Source organism: Amblyraja radiata, chromosome 30, assembly GCF_010909765.2.
Source record: "Amblyraja radiata isolate CabotCenter1 chromosome 30, sAmbRad1.1.pri, whole genome shotgun sequence".
NCBI lineage: Eukaryota > Metazoa > Chordata > Chondrichthyes > Rajiformes > Rajidae > Amblyraja > Amblyraja radiata.
The window spans coordinates 32,104,539-32,128,867 of NC_045985.1; positions in this window are offsets into that span (position 1 = coordinate 32,104,539).

Below are 24,329 nucleotides of genomic sequence, written 5' to 3' on the forward strand. Positions count from 1 at the left end.
CTCCCACAATCACTACCTTGTGCTTACTACTAATATCTGCAATCTCCTTACATATTTGCTCTTCCAATTCTCGCTCCCCATTTGGCGGTCTATAATACACCCCTATAAGTGTTGCTACCCCTTTCCCATTTCCATGTTCCACCCAAATAGCCTCCCTAGAGGAGCCCTCTAATCTATCCTGCCAAAGCACTGCTGTAATATCTTCCCTGATAAGCAATGCAACACCTCCACCTCTTGCCCCTCCAATTCTATCACACCTGAAGCAACGTAATCCTGGAATATTTAGTTTCCAATCACAGCCCTCCTGCAACCATGTTTCACTGATCGCCACAACATCATACTTCCAGGTGTCCATCCAGGCTGTGAGTTCATCCACCTTTCTTACAATGCTCCTAGCATTAAAATATACACATTTAAGAAACCCACCCTCTCTTATTCTCTGTTTATTGTCTTTTTCTTCTCTCGCCCCTACATTTTGGGTCAGAGTGCTACCATTCTCTGCCTCCTGCCTCACACACTGACTGCTAGCTTTCCAAATTTGGGTCCCTCACCGCAACCATACTAGTCTCCCCAGTAGACTTTGCAAATCTCCCCGCCAGGATATTGGTCCCCCTAGAGTTCAAGTGCAACCCGTCCTTTCTGTACAGGTCGCACCTTCCCCAAAAGAGGTCCCAATGATCCAGAAACTTGAATCCATACCCACTGCACCAGTCCCTCATCCACTCATGTATCCTCCACCTCGCTCCATTCCTACTCTCACTGTCGCGTGGCACAGGCAGTAATCCTGAGATTGTTACCTTTGCAGACCTTCTCCTTAACTCTCTACTTAACTCCCTAAATTCTTCTTTCAGGACCTCTTCTCTTTTTTTACCTATGTCATTGGTACCTATATGTACCACAACCTCAGGCTCCTCTCCCTCCCATTTCAGGATTTCTTGGACACGTTCAGACACATCCCTGACCCTGGCACCAGGGAGGCAAACTACCATCCGGGTCTTCTGTCTGCGTCCACCGAATCGCCTATCCGACCCCCTGACTATAGAGTCCCCTATTACAATTGCCCTCCTCTTCCTTTCCTTACCCTTCTGAGCAACAAGACCGGTCTTTATGCCAAAGGTCCGGCCGCTGTCGCTGCCCCCAGGCAAAGGTAGAGTATTTCATAATGTCGGAGCAGCAACAGAGAAGGCTCTATCCCCTCTGAGCTTCCGCTTAGACCTCGGTACCTCCAGGAGCAGCTGATCAGCTGACCTGATGCACCGAGCAGGAGCGTAGGGATGAAGCAGCTCAGAGAGGTAAGGCGGGGCGAGGCCATTTAATGATTTAATAACAAATAAAATAATCTTAAAATGAACTCTAAAGTACACAGGCAGCCAGTGGAGGGAGGCCAGAATAGGCGTTATGTGCTCCCTCTTACGTGTTCCAGTTAAAAGGCGAGCAGCAGCATTCTGAACTAACTGGAGACGTACAAGGGAAGATTGGCTAACTCCAAAATAAAGCGTGTTACAGTAATCCAGCCGAGACGTAATGAAGGCATGGATTACTGTTTCAAAATGCTGTCGTTCAAGAATGGGCTTCACCTTTGCCAGCTGCCTTAAATTAAAGAAGCTGGGCTTAACTACCGCGCCTATTTGACGATCTAATTTAAAATCACTGTCCATCTTAAAACCCAAGTTTAAAACTATTGGCTTCACATACAGTGCCAAGGGGCCCAAGTCAACAGGGGGAGGGGGAGCCATTGGGGCCAAACACTATCACTTCTGTTTTCTTTTCATTAAAATTTAAAAAGTTTAGGGCCATCCAGGATGTAATGTCATCAAGACATAACAGAAGTGGTTTGACTGAGAAAGCATCTTTCTTCTTCAGCGGCACATATATCTGACTATCATCAGCATAACAATGAAAAGAGATGCCATGCTTTCTAAGAATGGAACCCAGAGGAAGTAAGTACAGTGTGAAAAGCAGGGGCCCTAAAATTGAGCCCTGTGGAACCCCATATGACAGAGGAGCGGAGGAGGATTCACAACCAGCAAGGCTTACACACATAGTTCTGTCTGCCAGATAAGATCTGAACCATTCCAGGGCAATACCACAAATGCCCACAAGGTGCTGTAACCGAGATACTAAAATATAATTATTATGTCAAACAGAAACGTCGTCGCAATATAACAAGAACAGGTTGACAGTAGTTACAAATGAAGTGGGAAGCAGGAGGCATCAGGGTGTCGACGAGTTCAGCAAAGCAGAACAACATTTAACACGGAAGGAGGAGTTGAAGATGAAAATATTACGAGGCGTACCGAACAGAGAACAGTGATAAATACGTTAAATATGAAAGATGAGAAAATAACTATCAAGAACGGGAGAAATGTGATTGAATTAAAAAGATTCAGAGAAATTTAAGATATATCTGGTGTGGGAATTTATGTAAACGTCAACGGTATCGTAAAACAACTTCACAAACGGCAAAGTGGCGGTCCTTTATGCAAAGCGGACAAGTTATCGACACTGACTGGAGAATAATAACTACAAGTAAACGTATGTTTTTTCAAGCATGCATCCGCGATTCAACAGCACGAGTATATTTTACTTCGGAGTCACGTGAGTGACTACGTGAAGAACCCCGCCAGGACGCATGCGTGTATATCGCTTTCACGCATGCGAAACGACAGGCGGGGTGGAGCGTACCCCCGCAGCGGTAAGTTTGAAACCGCGACCTGCAGGTAAGTGACTTACTCTGCGGTAGTTTTTTGTCCCCGCGCTGTTTTTACACAAGTGGGGGGGGGGGGGGGGAGCTGGACAAAATAGTGTCCACAAGTGCTGCGAGTAAAGCTGGCTGGGGAGGACCGCGAAGTTGCGGGAGCCAGCAGCAGCTGAAGGTACAAGCCCCGTTAGTGGGATCAGCTGTGCCGACTTTTGGTCCCGCGCCGGCCAGAACACCACGGCCGGGCGGGAGACTATTCCGAATGGGGCCGTCGATTTTGACAAGTCGAAACGGCAGGAGGCGGGGAGGAACGACGTCCCCCCGTAGTGACATTTTAAACCTGGACCTGCAGGTAAGTGAAACAGTCTGACTTTGAGCAGCCGCGAGCTGCCAGCGACCGTGAGCGCTGGAGCCGGTTGGACCGGCTTATGGAGCAGAGCTCCAACATGACATACTCCGGGAGGTGGAGTCTACTCACTGTGGGCACTATGTAAAACCCACAGCAGCACCTCTTGTAGGGCTGCACAGTGCATCTCCCTCGTCAGAGGGGAGTACTGGGGGGTCAATTCTGGGCTGACCATGAAGAGAGGTTTGACGAACAAAACTGCAAGTGTGCAGGGGGTGCAGGAAGGCAAAATCTACTGGTCATGGTGTCCAAATACATACAGCCAGACCACGATGGACACTACTGCAAAAATACTTGGGACCAGGAAACTGCGCCTCCCTGAATGTTCCAGTAGTGGAAATAGCATCTGGAAACATGTCGGAGCAGGACTTAGGAAAGCCCTGGGGCTCATAAAGACGACAACATTAAGGATCTCCTACAGCCAAAGACAGCACCCTTATGCACCCATCAGCAGAACAAGAGAAGCCGGTGAAAGCTCAAAGGCCTGGTATACAGGACAGCGGTCTTTTAGACCATAGCGCAGACCGGCCTTTCTGGAAGATGCGCAAACCCCCAACCCAAAAACAAACCCAGACACCGGCGTCTCAACCTCCACAAAGACCACACAGAAGAAGCAAACTTACACTGGTAACAATGGAGGCAGGTGGGTCTGGTCCCTTACAAATTATAGGAAGAGTGGATAATACACACATTGGTGGGAGATTACACACTTTTGGATACACGGTGTGTATTAACTACAGACACTTATATCCTAAGCAGTATCCAGGGATATACCATTGAATTGTGCAAAAGGGGTAATGGGTAAACCCAACACGATTGGCTGGAATTTGTGTCTTATATCTTTACCAAAACAAAATAGATGATGACAGTCGCATCATCATCGAATTGACCAAATTGAATACATTGTATTATATATTCAGTACAAAATGGGAACTGGTAACTGCTAAAGGACTGATTTACAAAGGCTACTCCATAGCTAGCATCGACCTAAAAATGCTTACTATTCAGTGCCTACACGGACTGATCACAAACGTTATTTTTAAAAATTCAACTGGATGGGGCAGCTCTGGCAGTATAGAGCTCTACCAAATACATAATCATATGATCATACTAATTGTGGGCATAACTTTGGAGTTGGCCAAACTAGCTGTAACAGCCACCATACAATTGGGTGAAAACTGGGGTTATCATCCATCCAGTTAAATCTAAACTAACGCCTACCAACATAATGGATTTTTTGGAGTTCACTATTGACAGCTCACATGTCGGTGACTTTACCAAAGGACAAGGCTACAATCTTAACTTAGGCCTGCAACAACCCCACTGACATCAGTGAACCGTCTATCAGATTGGTAACAAGGGTAATTGGCATATAGTGTCTGCCTTTCCAGCCACACAATTTGGACCTTTGTTTTACCAAAAATCTACAAAGGGCAAAAATACAAACACTCAAAGTTAATACTGGTCATTTCGGCAGACCAATAAGCCACCAATCAAAGCTTATGGAATTAAAATGGTGGAAGGATAACATTCGGCATTGTTCCAACCCTATCGTTATCAGCAAACCCTTAGTGGTGCTACAAACAGATGCCAGGGCGCTTGGTTGGGGCACTGCCAATTTCCATCTCCATCTGTGGAGGTAGATGAAGGCACAGGAGGCATCATTATCACAGGCACTGGGCATAAACTACCTGGAAATGTGGGGTACGTTCTATGGCCTAAAGTCATACTGCTCTGGGATAAATCACCAGCATGTTAGACTACAGAGTGAAAATCTGACTAATACAATTTGGTAATGGTGTATCCAGAGAAATATTGGAATATCAGCTACTTACCTACCAGGTAATCCAAAATTCAGTGACAGGCATCAGGTCACGCAAATTCAATAACATAAGACTTAATCACCAGTTACCAAGCTGTGTTTCTTGGGAACCAGACCCTGGGACAGCAGGGACAGATGATTTTCACTGCATTGAGGGGACAATTGTTTATCTATGCATTCTCTCCTTTTCTGCATTATCAGTCGGGTATTACGAAAAATATAACAAGACTCAACGTCTGTTAATTGTTAGTGCCGATTGGCCTACTTAACCATGGTTCCCAGTGCCATTAACTGCGCCAGAAGTGCCCTTTCAACATATCTATGGCGAGGATCAGAGCGTCATTCTGTTGAGACTCACCCCTGGTAACCAAACTTATGAGGGGAATTTTTAATATCAATCCCCCAAGAACCAGGTACTCTCTAAATGGCATATGAGTATTGCCCTAACGTTGCTAAGGAATTGGTCTCCAGCAACAGCTCTGTTCCTGGAAAGACTGACGCACAAAACAGTCATGCTGATGGCTTTGGTCACGACACTAAGGGTACCGTCGTACATAAGTTAAGGCTGGACTATATGACTTCTTCAACAGAAATATAACGTTTCATATTACGAATTAGTCAAACAGAACAGACCGGGATCATCAGGCCTCAAAATAGAATTTAGGGACTACCCTACAGATATCGTCTCTGTATAATAAGCCAATTATTGTTCTATATTGAGAACACCAAAAACATCTGAGGCTATGAGATGGCACTACTAATCAGCCATAAACAAACCCACAAAAAAGTGTCGGTTCAAACTATTTCCAGATGGCTGAAACAGGTTTTGACAACAGCCGGGGTGGATACTAACATATTCAAATCTTATACCAGGGCTGCAACTACATCGGCAGCTATGGAGTTGGATGTACCAATGAACTAAATTCTCGAGACAGCAGGATGGATCAGGGGAAAATGTTCCAACTATTCTACCACAAACCAGTAGTTAAACTGGAACTTGCAGAGCCAATTTTAATTTCTGTAATATAATTTCACCCCATAAATAGGGGCTATAATTTGTTGTTAACAATTTATCATGGATTTCAATGTTGGATTCATGTCCAAACATGTTAACACAATTCCTCCCACAGTCAATTAAGGCAGATGTGATGCATGGACTCGTTTCCACGGCAGGAAATCACAGAGCTTTGAAATCTTCACGTAGTCACTTACGTGACTCCGAAGTAAAATAGTAAGATTAAACGAGAATTTACCAGTTCGAAGTTTGATCGTTATTTTATGAGGAGTACGTTGAGGGAATACGTGCCCTCCGCTCCCACCCTTGATCATATACTCAACTGGTATTTTCTTCTCTAATCTTACTAAATTCAGTCATTAGAGTTATCTGTGATTTCACACTGCTGCTTTGAAGAATGTCACGCATGCGTCCTGGCGGGGTTCTTCGCGTATTCCCTCAACGTACTCCTCATAAAATAACGATCAAACTTCGAACTGGTAAATTCTCGTTTAATCTTACTATTATATGTCTTTGTAGGAGAAGGCATTCTGAATCTGCTTTCTGAAAGCCATGGTTAGGTGCATCAGGCACAGTAAATTGCCGCTATATGCTTAAGTACATGTTGCTATATTTGCTTCTGTAGCAAACTAAAATATAATCATCATGGAAAGAGATTTGACTTGAATTCGATGGGAGATGATTTCCCTTTCTAAAATGGAGCAATGCCTTGTCTCAAATGGAAATGGTAGCATTTACAGCTTGAAGCCTGTAGGTGCTATGGGTCGTTTCAACACTGTGTTCTCTCAGAAGGGTTCGCAGTATACAAGGTTAATGCCTTGAATATACGAATTTATTTGATAATCTCAACACTGTTCATTGAGATGACATTTTGTGCCTGCCGTTGTGAGCTGTATGTAACACCAAATCAAGAATATGCGATTACAAAAGCTGCATCATCATGTATGTGTTTAAAGTATAACACAGGCAGATTCAACGTATTCATGATACGCGATTAAACTGGACTGGAAGCAGAATACATACCGAAATTCGAAGATGTTAGATTAGGTTTAGAATCCTCCTTTCAATAACTCTTTGGAAGCAGGGAGTAGTAGCGCAGTCTGGCGACCAGGTTTAGTGTTCGTTTAGTGTGGAGATACAGCGGGAAAACAAGCCATTCGGCCAACCGAGTCTGCACCGACCAGCGAACCTCGCACATTGACACCACCCTACGTTGGGAACAACTTGCATTTATACCAAGCCAATCAACCTACAAACCTGTACGTCTCTGAACTGTGGGAGGAAATCGAAGATCTCGGAGAAAACCCGCGCAGTTTACGGGGAGCAGCCGTAGTCAGGATCGAACCCGCTTCGTTGGCCCTCTACATCCATGGCACCGTGCCGCCGTACCAAAGTAAGTGCGGTCAAAGGATTGAGAGGTGTACGTCTTTGATAATTGTGTAGCAGTCGTCGAGAATGTTGGATAAGTGATGTATTGATAATGCTTTGGTAGCGTGCTCTCGAGTTCGGAGGGAATGAAGTCCTCGGCTATTATTAACAAGACCTCGGGTGTTTTGTTTCAATTGTATTGAGAAGCGGCACAGCGGGGCGAAAAGCTCCCGAGAACCAGGATCTAAGCCTCTGATACCCTCTGTGTGCAGTTTCCAGTTTCTCCGCGTACCGGCTTGAGTTTCCATCGGGTTTTCCGATTCCTTCAACGTCGCAATGGAGAGCGGGTTTGTAAGACAAATGTCCCTGCAAAATAGCCCCTAAGGTGCAGGCAGTGAGATAACATAGATCTAGTGTTGCTTTGACTGGATATTAAACTGTCCCGACGGGCGGTCCCTCCTATCAGTGTTATCATTACGGCATCATGTGATCCATCGTTGTAATGCTCTTCCCGACTTCGTACATAAATTAAATCTTGTATCTAGAAGCCGTTATAAATTCATGAGTGAATTAGGCCATTTGGCCCATCAAATAAACCGCCATTTAATATTAGCTAATCTATCTCCCCATCCAAACCCAATTTTCTTGCGTTCTCCCCATAACTCTGGAGGGGGAGGGTGAACAGCCAGTTGTCGTGGTGCACATTGGCTCCAACGATAAAGGTATAAAAAGGGATGATGTCCTACAAGGAGCTAGGATAAAAACTTAAAAGTAGGACCTCAAAGGTAATAATCTCTGGATTACTACCAGTGCCACGGGCAAGTCATAGTAGAAATAGGAGGATATTGCAGATGAATACGTGTCTTGAAAAATGGTGAAGGGGGTGGAAATCAAATGTCTAGGGCATTGGAACCAGTTCTAGGGGAGTTGGGACCAGAACAAACAGGACGGTCTGCACCAGGGCAGACCTGGAACCAATGTCCTTGGGGCAGTGTTTGCTAGTGCTGTCGGGGAGGATTTAAACTAATGTGGCAGGAGGACGGGTGCTAGAACAGAGAGACAGAGGGGTTTAATATGAGGGTAGAATCAATAGGTAGCAAGATGAAACGTAATAGTGGCAGGCAGACAAATCCAGGTCAAAAATCAAATAGGGCCACTTTTCAACATAATTGTATAAGGGGTAAGAGTGCTGTAAAAACTAGCCTGACGGCTTTTTGTCTCAATGCAAAGAGCATTCGTAATAAGGTGGATGATTTGAATGTACAGATATGTATTAATGAATATGATATAGTTGGGATCACGGAGACATGGCTCCAGGGTGACCAAGGCTGGGAGCTGAACATCCAGGGATATTCAATATTCAGGAGGGATAGACAGAAAGGAAAAGGAGGTGGCGTAGCGTTGCTGGTTAGAGAGGAGATTAATGCAATAGATAGGAAGGACATTAGCTTGGAGGATGTGGAATCGAGCTGCGAAGCACTAAGGGGCAGAAAACGCTAGTGGGAGTTGTGTACAGGCCACCTAACAGTAGTAGTGGAGTTGGGGATGGCATCAAACAGCTAATTAGAAATGCATGCAACAAAGGTAAAACAGTTATAATGGGTGACTTCAATCTACATATAGATTGGGTGAATCAAATTGGCAGGGGTGCTGAGGAAGAGGATTTCTTGGAATGTATGCGGGATAGTTTGCTAAACCAACATGTACAGGGACCAACGAGAGAGCAGGCTATTCTAGACTGGGTATTGAGTAATGAGGAAGGGTTAGTTAGCAGTCTTGTTGTGCGTGGCCCCTTGGGCAAGAGCGACCATACTATGGTTGAGTTCTTCATTGGGATGGAGAGTGACATTGTTAATTCAGAAACAAGGGTCCTGCACATATGGAAAGGTGACTTTGAGGGTAAGAGACGTGAATTGGCCAAGATAGACTGTCAATTGATTCTTAAAGGGTTGACGGTGGATATGCAATGGCAGGTATTTAAAAGCTGCATGGATGAACTACAACTATTGTTCATCCCAGTTTGGCAAAATAATAAATCAGGGAAGGTAGTGCATCCGTCGATAACAAGCGAAATAAGGGATAGTATCAAAACAAAAGATGAAGCATACAAATTAGCCAGACAAACCAGCCCACCAGGGAACTGGGAGAAATTCAGAGTCCAGCAGAGGAGGACAAATGGATTAAATAGTAAAGGGGAAATAGATTATGAAACAAAACTGGCAGGGAACATAAAAATTGACTGCAAAAGTTGTTATAGACATGTGAAGAGGAAAAGATTAGTTAAAACAAATGTAGGTCCCTTGCAGTCAGAAACAGGCGAATTGATCATGGGGAACAAGGACATGGCAGACCAATTGAATAACTACTTTGGTTCTCTCTTCACTGAGGAAGACATAAATAATCTGCCGGAAATAGCAAGGAACATGGGTTCCTTGTTAAATGAGATGGAGGAACTGAGTGAAATCCAGGTTAGCCGGGAAGTGGTGTTAGGTAAATTGAATGGATTAAAGGCCGATAAATCCCCAGGGCCAGAAAAGTTGCAAGTCAAGTCAAGTCAAGTCACGTCAAGTTTATTTGTCACATACACATACGAGATGTGCAGTGAAATGAAAGTGGCAATGCTCGCGGACTTTTGTGCAAAAAAGACAAACAACCTTTAAACACAATCATAACACACATATACCTTTACATAATCAATAATGGAAGGAAAAACGTTCAGTAGAGTTAGTCCCTGGTGAGATAGGCATTTACAGTCCGAATGGCCTCTGGGAAGAAACTCCTTCTCAACCTCTCTGTTCTCACCGCATGGCAATGGAGGCGTTTGCCTGACGGTAGCAGCTGGAACAGTCCGTTGCAGGGGTGGAAGGGGTCTCTCATGATATTGTTGGCTCTGGAGTTGCACCTCCTGATATATAGTTCCTAGCATCCCAGAGTACTGAAGGAAGTAGCCGCAGAAATAGTGGATGCATTCATTAGTGATAGTTTTTCAAAACTCTTTAGATCCTGGAGTAGTTCCTGAGGATTGGAAGGTAGCTAATGTAACCCCACTTTTTTAAAAGGGAGGGAGAGAGAAAACGGGGAATTACAGACCAGTTTGTCTAACATCGGTAGTGGGGAAAATGCTGGAGTCAGTTATTAAAGATGGGATAGCAGCACATTTGGAAAGTGGTGAATTCATTTGACAAAGTCAGCATGGATTTAGGTAAAGTAAATAATGTCTGACGAATCTTATAGAATTTTTCGAGGATGTAACTTGTAGAATGGATAAGGAAGAACCAGTGGATGTGTTATATCTGGACTTTCAGAAGGCTTTCGACAAGGACCCACATAAGTGATTAGTATACAAACTTAAAACACACGGTATTGGGGGTTCAGTATTGATGTGGATAGAGAACTGGCTGGCAGACAGGAAGCAAAGAGTAGGAGTAAACGGGTCCTTTTCAGAATGGCAGGCAGTGTCTAGTGGAGTACCGCAAGGCTCAGTGCTGGGACCACAGCTATTTACAATATATATTAATGATCTGGATGAGGGAATTGAATGCAACATCTCCAAGTTTGCGGATGACACGAAGCTGGGGGGCAGTGTTCGCTGTGAGGAGGATGCTAGAAGGCTGCAAGGTGACTTGGATAGGTTGGGAGAGTGGGCAAATGTATGGCAGATGCAGTATAATGTGCGTAAATGTGAGGTTATCCACTTTGGTGGCAAAAACAGGACAGTAGACTATTATCTGAATGGGGGCCGATTAGGAAAAGGGGAGATGCAACGAGACATGGGTGTATTGGTACACCAGTCATTGAAAGTAGGCATACAGGTTCAGCAGGCAGTGAAGAAAGCGAGTGGCATGTTAGGATTCATAGCAAACGGATTTGACTTTCAGAACAGGGAGGTTCTACTGCAGTTGTACAGGGTCTTGGTGAGACCACACATGGTGGATTGTGTACAGTTTTGGTCTCCTAATCTGAGGAAAGAAATTCTTGCCTTAGTGGGAGTACAGAGAAGGTTCACCAGACTGATTCCTGGGATGTCAGGAATTTCATATGAAGAAAGACTGGATAGACTCGGTTTGAACTCGCTAGAATTTAGAAGATTGAGGGGGGATCTTATAGAAACTTACAAAATTCTTAAGTGGTTGGACAGGCTAGATGCAGGAAGATTGTTCCCGATGTTGGGGAAGTCCAGAACAAGAGGTCACAGTTTAAGGATAAGGGGGAAATCTTTTAGGACCGATACGAGAAAAACATTTTTTACACAGAGAGTGGTGAATCTCTGGAATGCTCTGCCACAGAAGGTAGTTGAGGCCAGTTCATTGGGTATATTTAAGAGGGAGTTAGATGTGGCCCTTGTGGCTAAAGGGATCAGGGGGTATGGAGAGAAGGCAGGTATTCGATATTGATTTTGATGATCAGCCATGATCATATTGAATGGCGGTGCAGGCTCGGGGCCGAATGGCCTACTCCTGCACCTATTTTCTATGTTTCTATATTAACCCCTGACATCTGTGCTAACCACGAAACTATCTATCTCTGCCTTGACAATAACTATTGACGTCCTGTGGCAATAAATCCCACTGAATCACCACCCTTTGAGGAGAAACAATGCCCCTCATCCCCTTCCTAGAGGAACGTGCTTTAATTCTGAGGCTTCGGAGTCCTCGGCCGCAGACCCTGTGGAAGATAAAATCGGGAGCTCGCAGGTCCCTGGTGGGAGACCGATTTCCGAAAGCTCCCGCAGCGGCAACTTCGCCAGGCCCGAATCGAGGGGTTTCAATCGGCCCGTCGCAGGGCCTTACACCGCCCGGTGCGGTTAAATCGGCCGCGGGACTTACCAACGCCCGCCGGGGGCTTTAACATCAGGAGCCTCGATCGCCTCAACGCCGGAAAAGAATAAAGAACAGGGAAGAATAAGACTTATGCCTTCCATCACAGTGAGGATGGAGATTATCTGTGATGGATGTTTGTGTTAAACAACTGTTTTTGTGTTATGTTTATTTTATTGTTATGACTGCAGGGAACGAAATTTCGATGAAATCTCTGTCTGTTTGAATGACAATAAAAGCAATTTGTATTTGTATTTTGTATTGTTTAACCTATCTTTCAACGGCAGTCGTAAATGATCAACCGATTCACATGTCATCTTTCAATACTCATTGTGTCGATACGTACGGAGTTCACTCGACTGCGCCAAATATATTTTAAATATCGATTTATAACTCTACAGTTGGGTAGACTGTTGTTTAAATTAGGATCCAATTTTATTGTCTCGTTAAATTGGATTCTATCTATGAATGTGTGGCGAAAATATCGGAAACACCTACACGTCAGGCAGAATGAGCAGAACAATGGAATGCGCCCCGTGACAGACGCTTATCAGGTCCACTTTCAGAGTTTTCCGTTTGTTCTATTTTCCTTTGAGATTTCCTGTGTATGCATTTATTGCATGTTTCATTAATTTTGAATCTAAAGCCCAGAGTTAATGTTTGAACGATACAGCGTGGAAACAGCAGTGCTTTCGGCCAACCGAGTCTACCGAGTGCTAAACAATGATCGCACATTCAGATTGTGGAAACAAAGAACTGTAGATCCTTTACAAAAATGTACACCAAGTGAAGGAATAACTGAACGGACCAGGAGCATCACTTCAGAAAATGATTCAGTGCAGTTTAGAGTCTGGATACTTTTTCAAGCTGATTTTACGGGGATCTAGAAGAGAGGCAGACACAAAATACTGGAGTAACTCAGCGGCTGAGGCAGCATCTCTAGAGAGAAGGAATGGGCGTCGTTTCGGGTCGAGACCCTTCTTCAGACAGATGTCAGGGGAGTGTCGTGACAAAGTTAGAATGTAGTCGGAGACAGTAAGACTGGTGGGAGACAACAGACAATAGGTTCAGCCGTGCAGGAGTCAGCCATTCGGCCTTTCATGCCATTCAATGGCTGATCATCCACAATCAGTACCCCGTTTCGGCCTTCTCCCCATATCCCCTGACTCCGCTATCTTCAAGAGCCCTGTCAGTCTCTCTCTTGAAAGTATTCTAGAAGCCTGGAAGCCAGGTTACTTAGAGATAATATATATAAGCATCTGGATAAACAGGGACTGATTAGGAACAGTCAACATGGATTTGTGCCTGGAAGGTCATGTTTGACGAATCTTCTTGAATGTTTTGAAGAGGTTACTCGGGAAATTGATGAGGGTAAAGCAGTGGATGTTGTCTATATGGATTTTAGTAAGGCCTTTGACAAGGTTCCTCATGGAAGGTTGGTTAAGTAGGTTCAATTGTTGGGTATTAATGGTGGAGTAGCAAGATGGATTCAACAGTGGCTGAATGGGAGATGCCAGTGAGTAATGGTGGATGGCTGTTTGTCAGGTTGGAGGCCGGTGACTACTATGGTGCCACAGGGATCTGTGTTGGGTCCACTGTTGTTTGTCATGTACATTAATGATCTGGATGATGGTGTGGTAAATTGTGTTAGCAAGTATGCAGATGATACTAAGATAGGTGGTGTTGTGCATAATTAAATAGATTTTCAAAGTCTACAGAGAGATTTAGGCCATTTGGAAGCGTGGGCTGAAAAATGACAGATGGAGTTCAATGCTGATAAGTGAGAGGCGGTGCATCTTGGCAGGACAAACCAAAATAGGACGTACATGGTAAATGGTAGTGAGTTGAGGAATGCAGTTGAACAGAGGGATCTAGGAATTACTGTAGAATCTCATGTATATAGGGTGGTAAAGAAAGCTTTTGGTGTGCTGGCCTTTATAAATCAGAGCATTGAGTATAGAAGTTGGGATGTAATGTTACAATTGTACAAGACATTGGTGAGGCCAATTCTGGAGTCTGGTGTACAATTTTGGTCGCCGAAATATAGGAAGGATGTCAACAAAATAGAGAGAGTACAGAGGAGATTTACTAGAATGTTGCCTGGGTTTCAGCAACTAAGTTACAGAGAAAGGTTGAACAAGTTAGGTCTTTATTCTTTGGAGCGCAGAAGGTTAAGGCGAGTATTGATGGAGGTATTTAAAATGATGAGAGGGATAGACAGAGTTGACGTGGATAAGCTTTACCCATTGAGAGTAGGGAAGATTCAGACAAGAGGACATGACTTTAGAATTAAGGGACAGAAGTTTAGGGGTAACCTGAGGGGGAACTTCTTTACTCAGAGAGTGGTAGCTGTGTGGAATGAGCTTCCAGTGGAAGTGGTTGAGGCAGGTTCGATTTTATCATTTAAAAATAAATTGGATAGGTATATGGACAGGAAAGGAATGAAGTGTTATGGTCTGAGTGCAGGTAGATGGGACTAGGGGAGAATAAGTGTTCGGCACGGACTAGAAGGGCAGAGATGGCCTGTTTCCGTGCTGTAGTTGTTATATGGTTATATGGTTATATAAGCCGGCCTCCACCGCCCTCTGGGGCAGTGATTTCCACAGAATCACAACACACTTTGTGAAAGGGTTTCCTGATCTCCGTTCTAAATGGCTTACTCCTTATTCTTAAACTGTGGCCCCTGGCTTTGGACTCCCCCAACATCGGGAACATGTCCAAACCCTTAATAATTTTCTGCATATCCATTTGCTGATATAAAAGCCTCCTAAATGCGTCTGTCACATCTGCTTCACAACCACAGCCCCCTGGCCGTGCATTCCAGGCACCCACCACTACCCTATGTTAAAAAAAACATGATCTGCATATCTCCTTTAAAACCTGTCCCTCTCACCTTAAAGCTATGCCCTCTAGTCTTTGTCATTTACAAGCTGGGGGGAAAACATTCTCACTCTCTACCAAATCTCTGTCTGTGTTAATTTTAGGAACTTAGCCTCCGACGTTCCAGAGAAAACAATCCAAGTTTGTCATTTGAGTTAATACCCTTGAATCGTGGAGCATTATGGCAATCTAGTTTAGAGATACAGCACGGAAACAGGCCCTTCGGCCCAGTGTGGACGCGCAGCCCCCGCATATTAACGCTATCCTACACCCACTAGGGACAATTTTTACATTTGCCAAGCCAATTAACGTACATACTTGTACGTCTTTCAGGCCCGTACGAAGCTTTACAAAAAAAGGGGGGGGGGGGGGTATGACAGGATTACAAACACTTTTAATGTGAAATAATGTCTGCGCGCTGCGCGCATCACGAGCGCGAAGCGTGAAGTTCCTCGATGCCAGGATCTGCGGTTTTAGATGCTCTCTGATGCATTCTGGCCCTTACTTTGGACCTTTTTTCCACCAAATCTATGACCAATATTTCAGAAATTTACAGGAATCTGAGAGGTAACTTCTTCACACAAAGGGTGGTGGGTGCATGGAACGAGCTGCCAGAGGAGGTAGTTAAGGCTGGACGATCCTAATGTATAACAGACATTTGGACACGTACATGGTTTAGATGGATATGGGCCAACCGCGTGTGAGTGGGACAAGTGTAGATGGGACATGTTGGTCGGTGTGGGCAAGTTGGGCTGAAGGGCTTGTTTCCACACTGCATCATTCTATGACTAAAACATAACGAAGAAAATTGCATGCAGATAAGTAGAGCACTTTTGAAAGAGGAGTGAAATGTAAATACAGAGAGAGGTTCATGGGTGGAAATGAACATAGGAAAGGAGGGGGAGGGTGGACTTTGGCAGATGAGTGAAGGGGAAATAGACACTAAGTGCTGGAGTAACAGCGGTTCAGCAGACTATCTGGAGAACATGAATAGGTGGTATGTTACAGAGTGCTGGAGTAACTCAGTGGTTCAGGCAGCATCTCTGGAGAAAAGGTATAGATTATATTTCGGGTCAAGATCTTTCTTCAGTAATATGCATGCTGCAGCTTGCATGGACATTCCCGAATGTTACCCAAACCGTCGTGAGCTACTTTGTGACGGTGTTTGCTCTCTCCTATTGAGTGATTGGAATTATTATGTGTCACGTGGACCATGAGCACATACAACAGTGAAGGACAAGAAGGCTCTGCAGAGAGTAGTGCGTTCGGCCGAACGCACTATGGGAACTTCACTTGCCCCCCTGCAGGAACTATACATCAGGAGGTGCAACTCCAGAACCAACAATATCATGAGAGACCCCTTCCACCCCTGCAACGGACTGTTCCAGCTGCTACGGTCAGGCAAACGCCTCCGTTGCCATGCGGTGAGAACAGAGAGGTTGAGAAGGAGTTTCTTCCCAGAGGCCATTCGGACTGTAAATGCCTATCTCACCAGGGACTAACTCTACTGCACGTTCTTCCTTCCATTATTTATTATGTAAAGGTATATGTGTGTTATGATTGTGTTTAAAGGTTGTTTGTCTTTTTGCACAAAAGTCCGCGAGCATTGCCACTTTCATTTCACTGCACATCTCGTATGTGTATGTGACAAATAAACTTGACTTGACTTGACTTGACTTGACGTCAGTCGACCCATCCTGAGCGCACCGACCATCAGTCATGGCCACACTGCGAAGAACGCGATGCCCAGTTGCATCTAATCATAGGCAGAGCTCCAAGTTATTTAGGTAAAAGTAGTAGATTATGCGTAAAGGCAACGCAGAATTGTTGCTTCTGTGAAGGATCAGGGGCTTGTACTTATTCCCTTAATCCAGTTTGATCTGTGCCATAACTGATCCTGATGGTTGCTTTACTTCACATTAACAGTGAAGGTTATTTTATTACACTCATTGCCATCACGTTTCAACTCTACTACGGAGACAAATGTGCCTCTTTTTCCGCAGTTCTGGGGAACTGGGCCAAGGGTATCGGACACGAAATATTTGCTACTTTTATATCACCATTTTCTGTCACTATTTCAGATTCCCAACCAACACGTTGTTATTGTTTAGATGTTGTTGTTCTGCATCTGGAGGCGTCTAGGTTTGCCCTGGTCCTAATAGTTTCCTGAGCCGAACTCAACATTGTACATCTCAATAGATGCAGAAATTAGGATTTCAAAACACATACGAAAAGATTGTACTATTTGGAAAACATAACACAAACCCTCAAGAACATTTGAAAATAGAAAACATAAGTATAGAAAGAGTATATGAAAATGATTTTCTTGGTGTGATCGTGTTGCTTCTTTAAATGGTTACATATTTGCAAGTGTTCGAGATTATCAAACCGGAATTCAACCTCTTCCTAGAGCCCTTCAACACGTGTTGTCAGACGGCCAACAGGGTTATGCCGGGGATGCGCACGCATCGCATGGGTCTTACATTTATGTTTCCCAATGAATTCGTCTTGCGAGATAGACAACGATCCCACGCATTTAGTGGTTTGCAAACTGCATATTTTTAGCCGGAAATCGGTAACCTGTCAGTCAGTACAGCGGGTCGGGATGTACATGTGTTGAAAGCCGATCATGACGGTTGGAGCTGTGAAGTTATCGACAGGTTGTGCCTCTGCCGTTGAGTTGTGTTGCCCGGTTTTTGTTGGCTCTGGAGCAACTGTCTACCATCTATGATTGACTGAATTTCAAAGCGTCAAGACACCACCGACGGGAGCTGGCGGACTGATGCCGGCCTATCTGTCGTTCACCTCTGTATCGGAAGCACACGTGTGTTTAGAATTGGAACTGCTAATAGTGATTATAAGCACAATTTGTGTCCGTAACCAATTTAATGCTGTGACGGCAGATAACAAAAGGTAGCGTGACAAAATTATTTGAATATGGTCCTGGTCGACGTGGGGGGTAGTAAATAAAGCAAGTGATTGCCCTTCCATTTCTCAGTGAATTTGAATTATTTGGCAGATGCTTCAGATGTTTAAATTAAATCGGTTGTTTCAATGATAAATTGTTTCAATATTTATTGTGTTAAATCTATTCCAATATTTTCTAACCTTGCCTTGAGCCATTGGAAATATTTCACAGATAAAACTGGCGATATATGTTAAGTATCAAAGGTTGTCTGGCTTTTCGAACGTCTGGACCTCGGTCCATGATGTGTGTGTGTGCCGAATTAATGTGTGAATCTTATCCGCCGCACAGCCTATGTGGCGGATATCAGACGCCAGCCTGCTTGGTCCGCCATATAGAAGAATAGAAGAATAGAAGAATAGAAGAATAGTTTCTTTATTGTCATTGTAACATGAACCATGTACAACGAAATTGTAAAATGTCAGCCAGTCAGTGCACCATTCAAACATTTCTAAAAGCTAACGATACATACAAGGTAAAATATTTAAAAAAAGAGATAAACAACTAAAATAAATATCATAAAAATAGCACGCATAAACACCCAGCCCTACATCCTTCTGTCGATTTCACAGTCTCTTAGTATGTATCGCCCCTGCGTTCCTTGGCGGCTACATTTAGTGCCTTTATAGCAGTGGGGTAAAAACTGTTTTTAAGTCTGTTTGTACTTGTCCTTGTAGATCTGTACCGTCTGCCTGACGGTAACAGTTCAAACAGGGAGTGTCCGGGGTGGGAAATGTCCTTTATAATACTCTGGGATTTTTTGATGCAGCGGGAACTGTGTAAGTCCTCCAAGGTAAGGAGAGGGCAGCCGACAATCCTCTGGGCGTTGTCAATGGCCCTCTGGAGCGCTTTCCTCTGAGCCGCTGTGCAGCTGGTGTACCATACGCATACACAGTATGTTAGGATGCTCTCAATGGAGCACCGATAAAAGGACAGCAGCAGTCTCTGAGTGATGTTATTCTTCCTGAGCACCCTCAGGAAGTGCAGTCTCTGCTGGACCTTTTTCAGCAGCGCAGAGGTGTTCACGCTCCACGTCAGGTCCTCCTCGGAATTAACGTGTGGACGTGGACTCCAAGGGAAGAGAAATGGACAGCAGGTTGCCATGAAAATGTTAACGATTGTCCCTGCTAATTTCTTACAGTAGAGGAACAGAATGAGGAATGTGAGAAGTGTGTGTGCACAGGGGGGCAACAATTCACATGCTACTGTGAGCTCTAAATGTCACCTTTGCAAATAAGCTGCGAAAATTACATCGGTGTGATGATCAGCGGGGAGGCGCGGTATCCACGAGATAAACTAAGGCAACATAAAAACATAGAAACATAGATATTAGGTGCAGGAGTAGGCCATTCGGCCCTTCGAGCCTGCACCGCCATTCAATATGATCATGGCTGATCATCCAACTCAGTATCCCGTACCTGCCTTCTCTCCATACCCTCTGATCCCCTTAGCCACAAGGGCCACATCTAACTCCCTCTTAAATATAGCCAATGAACTGGCCTCTACTACCCTCTGTGGCAGAGAGTTCCAGAGATTCACCACTCTCTGTGTGAAAAAAGTTCTTCTCATCTCGGTTTTAAAGGATTACCCCCTTATCTTTAAGCTGTGTCCCCTTGTCCTGGACTTCCCCAACATCGGGAGCAATCTTCCTGCATCTAGCCTGTCCAACCCCTTAAGAATTGTGTAAGTTTCTATAAGATCCCCTCTCAATCTCCTAAACATCCCAGGAATCAGTCTGGTGAACCTTCTCTGCACTCCCTCTATGGCAATAATGTCCTTCCTCAGATTTGGAGACCAAAACTGTACGCAATACTCCAGGTGTGGTCTCACCAAGACCCCGTACAACTGCAGTAGAACCTCCCTGCTCCTATACTCAAATCCTTTTGCTATGAAAGCTAACATACCATTCGCTTTCTTCACTGCCTGCTGCACCTGCATGCCTACTTTCAATGACTGGTGTACCATGACACCCAGGTCTCGCTGCATCTCCCATTTTCCTATTCGGCCACCATTTAGATAATAGTTTGTTTTCCTGTTTTTGCCACCAAAATGGATAACCTCACATTTATCTACATTATACTGCATCTGCCAAACATTTGCCCACTCACCCAGCCTATCCAAGTCACCTTGCAGTCTCCTAGCATCCTCCTCACAGCTAACACTGCCCCCCAGTTTAGTGTCATCCGCAAACTTGGAGATATTGCCTTCAATTCCCTCACCCAGATCATTAATATATATTGTAAATAGCTGGGGTCCCAGCACTGAGCCTTGCGTTACCCAACTAGTCACTGCCTGCCATTGTGAAAAGGACCCGTTTACTCCTACTCTTTGCTCCCTGTTTGCCAGCCAGTTCTCTATCCACATCAATACTGAACCCCCAATGCCGTGTGCTTTAAGTTTGTATACTAATCTCTTATGTGGGACCTTCGTCGAAAGCCTTCTGGAAGTCCAGATACACCACATCCACTGGTTCTCCCCTATCCACGCTACTAGTTACATCCTCGAACAATTCTATAAGATTCGTCAGACATAATTTACCTTTCGAAAATCCATGCTGACTTTGTCCAATGATTTCACCACTTTCCAAATGTGCTGCTATCCCATCTTTAATAACTGACTCTAGCAGTTTTCCCACTACCGATGTTAGACTAACTGGTCTGTAATTCCCCGTTTTCTCTCTCCCTCCTTTCTTAAATAGTGGGGTTACGTTTGCTACCCGCCAATCCTCTGGAACTACTCCAGAATCTAAATAGCTTTGAAAGATTATTACTAATGCATCCACTATTTCTGGAGCTACTTCCTTAAGTACTCTGGGATGCAGCCTATCTGGCCCTAGGGATTTATCGGCCTTTAATCCATTCAATTTACCAAACACCACTTCCCGACTAACCTGGATTTCACTCAATTCCTCCAACTCCTTTGACCCGCGGTCCCCTGCTATTTCCGGCAGATTATTTATGTCTTCCTTTGTGAAGACGGAACCAAAGTAGTTATTCAATTGGTCCGCCAACATGAGTGCCAAACACGTGACAAATCAAATCTGAACTTAATAAGCATTTCTAGCATCCTTGGACGACGGGTATCCAGCTGCAAATGGGCTCTGGACTTCAGGCCATGCAGGCTCCTATCAGGTGGAATTGGTTTTACCGTCTCCACAATGCCAGCCCAAAATACTGCTACTGCTCGGAGCTGTGTGCTCAGTCCATGCTCTACTCCAAATACACCCATGTGTGTTTGACCACTTGCCACGTTAACTCAGTGTTTAAGTATGCCGATGATGCCACTGCTGACGGGCATTCGACAAGAATCATGAGACGAAATAGGGGAAGGAAATCCGGTACAAAGTGTCTTTGAGTCAGGACACTATCTATCCGTTAACATCTCGGCGACACAGTTCCGTGTGAACCAAAGGAAGCAGTGAGGACAAACACCTCCCCATCTCATCTCTAGATGTGATCAAAATATCGTTTTATGTGGCATTAATATCACCAAAACAATAGCTGGTCCCTTCACGGAGATGCGACAACAACAAAGCGCATCAGTGTGTTCACTTTAATAGAAGTCTGAGAATTAAAAGGGGTTGAACCGTAAACCTGTGTAATATAGTTTGTTATTCCAAACACTTAAAGGCGAGAACAACTCGTACACGCATGACAAATTGAAGCAAATGAATATATATTTCGCCGGTTATTTCTCGTCCGTAATTCAATTTTCATCTTTTGGTTGAAGCAAATTTGGTGACAATCCTTATCCTGTCGTCTGGAAAGTGCGGCCTCACTAGATGTGTCATCCAGTATCTGAAATCAATGGCGGTAGCTGATCTAATGGTAATGGTTTCCAGTGTAATACTCCATGAGATTGAAGAGGTATATTTTCCGCATTCATTCCTCAATTACACCCCCATTTGCAGTTTTGTTATAACAATGATTTATATTTCGCTCGATTGTTCCATCTGGCTGACTGTCACTTTTACATTCGATCGATTTGTTGTTATATGTTGCCAGTCGTTGCGTTCAAAATATTGTACCATGAAGACTGCATTGAAAGTAATAACAGCTGTATTTATGTTAAGTATTTTAGAAACTATTCCATTCTACTTACATTTGAAACTCGGGAAGTAATTAATGACGTACCATGGTCCCGTGATGTAAAATCACCCGCCTGGGTCGCGTTTACTTGGTTTGAAACACACTTAACCCCATTTGCGCCATTTGGGTTGATTCTCCTGCTCAATACCTTGACCATAAAGCATATTATCATGGCCAACATTGTCAGGAGCAAGCTCCGAGGGAGTAATAAAGAGGCGTGTCAGACTGATCAAGAGACTGAGAACAGAAGGAAATCGATAACATTACTCGTTACAATATCTGGCAACTTTATTTTCTTATGGATGATAAACCTTGCGTTTTTCATCTGTGTACAGTTTACAGATACTCAATTTTTGAAAACAGATTACTCATTCACCATTGCGCAAAGAAGTGGCTACATGCTGAGGAGTTTGAGTACTTGCACAAACACTTTCATTTATGCAGTTTCTCAGAGACACTTCAGAGAGGACCTGAATAATGTAATTTCACGTCCCTTTCTTGCCATTGCTAATATATTCAAACGTTTGAAATCAAAAGTAACTTTATCATAGAAACATAGAAACATAGAAAATAGGTGCAGGAGTAGGCCATTCGGCCCTTCGAGCATGCACCGCCATTCAATATGATCATGGCTGATCATCCAACCCAGTATCCTGTACCTGCCTTCTCTCCATACCCCCTGATCCCTTTAGCCACAAGGGCCACATTTAACTCCCTCTTAAATATAGCCAATGAACTGGCCTCAACTACCTTCTGCGGGAGAGAATTCCAGAGATTCACCACTCTCTGTGTGAAAAAAGTTTTCCTCATCTCGGTCCTAAAAGATTTTCCCCTTATCCTCAAACTGTGACCCCTATTATCCAAATATGTAATCAAGTGATAATCTGCGAGGCACACATATATATCTGAAACATGTAATAGGATTGGCGTGGTATCCCTTTCCACAATTACTTGAGATTTTGTTTCCCTATTTAGTTACCATGAACCAATAATAAATCAAAGTGATATATTTTTTAAATATAATGTACGGTCATTGAAATAGTTTATTTGTTTCCATTTACTCATCCCATTATGACGACATCTTAGTTTGAAGTCAACTGTCTATCATCAGAAACAGAAAATCGTTCAAGTCAGTATAATATGGTTTATTATAAACTGGGCGGAATTAAAGACAGAATTTAAAAAAAAAAACATGTTGTGGCCTGACGGACATCAAGGGCAACCAAAAATGTAAATGATGTTCCTTCCCACTGAGGTGAAGTAAACTTTTAACAACGATGTCATCCAACCTAAAACACAGTTCCTCTTCTTTTTGCCTTTCAATTCTGCACGTGCCTCTTATAATTTCATATAACTGTATCAGTTCGTCCCGGTTTTCCAATTTCTCGGCATCCCTTGCCGCAATGAATTTGCCTTCTTTACTCCATAAGTATTTGCTTTCGCAAAATTCCTCACTTCTCACACCTCTGCATAAAATTCACGTGCAATGTTCCGTCAAGGTTTCTATCTGTTCGATATTCTAATATTATTTTCTGATCTCCACAGCCATTTGTGGCAAAGACGTTCAAATAAGCACCGCATTCTGGCTAAACAATCTCCTCTTTTGACCACTATAATCCTTATTCATTCAATGACTTCTAAGTGCACTCCACACATTTATATGATCCATAATAGGTAAATAAACGTGTCTTACCTTGTTACAGCATCCTTAAATGTTTGCACAGTTGCCGGAAAGAAAAGTGCAAATTACGGTGGTGGAATAATAGAAAACCGTGAAAGCAAGAACCTTTTCTCTTTCTCCACCCGAACGTTGACTGTTGCTGATCCCACAGATATTGGTTCTCCAGCATGTACTGTTTCCAGTTCAGATCAGCTCATTTGTTACTTGATCTTCACCTTACTCTCTGAATGAAGGTGGCAATTGTATAGTTTAACAACCTGCGACTGCTAAACTGGTATGAAGCAAAGAATAGGTTGTGTAAACAGGCCCGTACGAAGCTTTACAAAAAGAGGGTTTAAGAAGGAACATCGAAGGTACGCATTCAGTCAGTTGTTTGCGGGAGCATGAGGTGTCACCAAAGCAGTCGTCGATGTAGCGGAGGTAGAGATCAAGGATGGGGCCCTGGTACGTATTGAACAATGATTGCTCGACGTAACCGACAAAGAGGTGGGCACTGCTGGGGCCCATGCTACGCCTTGTATTTGGAGGAAATGGGGGGAGTCAAACGTGAAGTTATTCAGGGTAAAGACCAGCTCCGAGAGGCGGA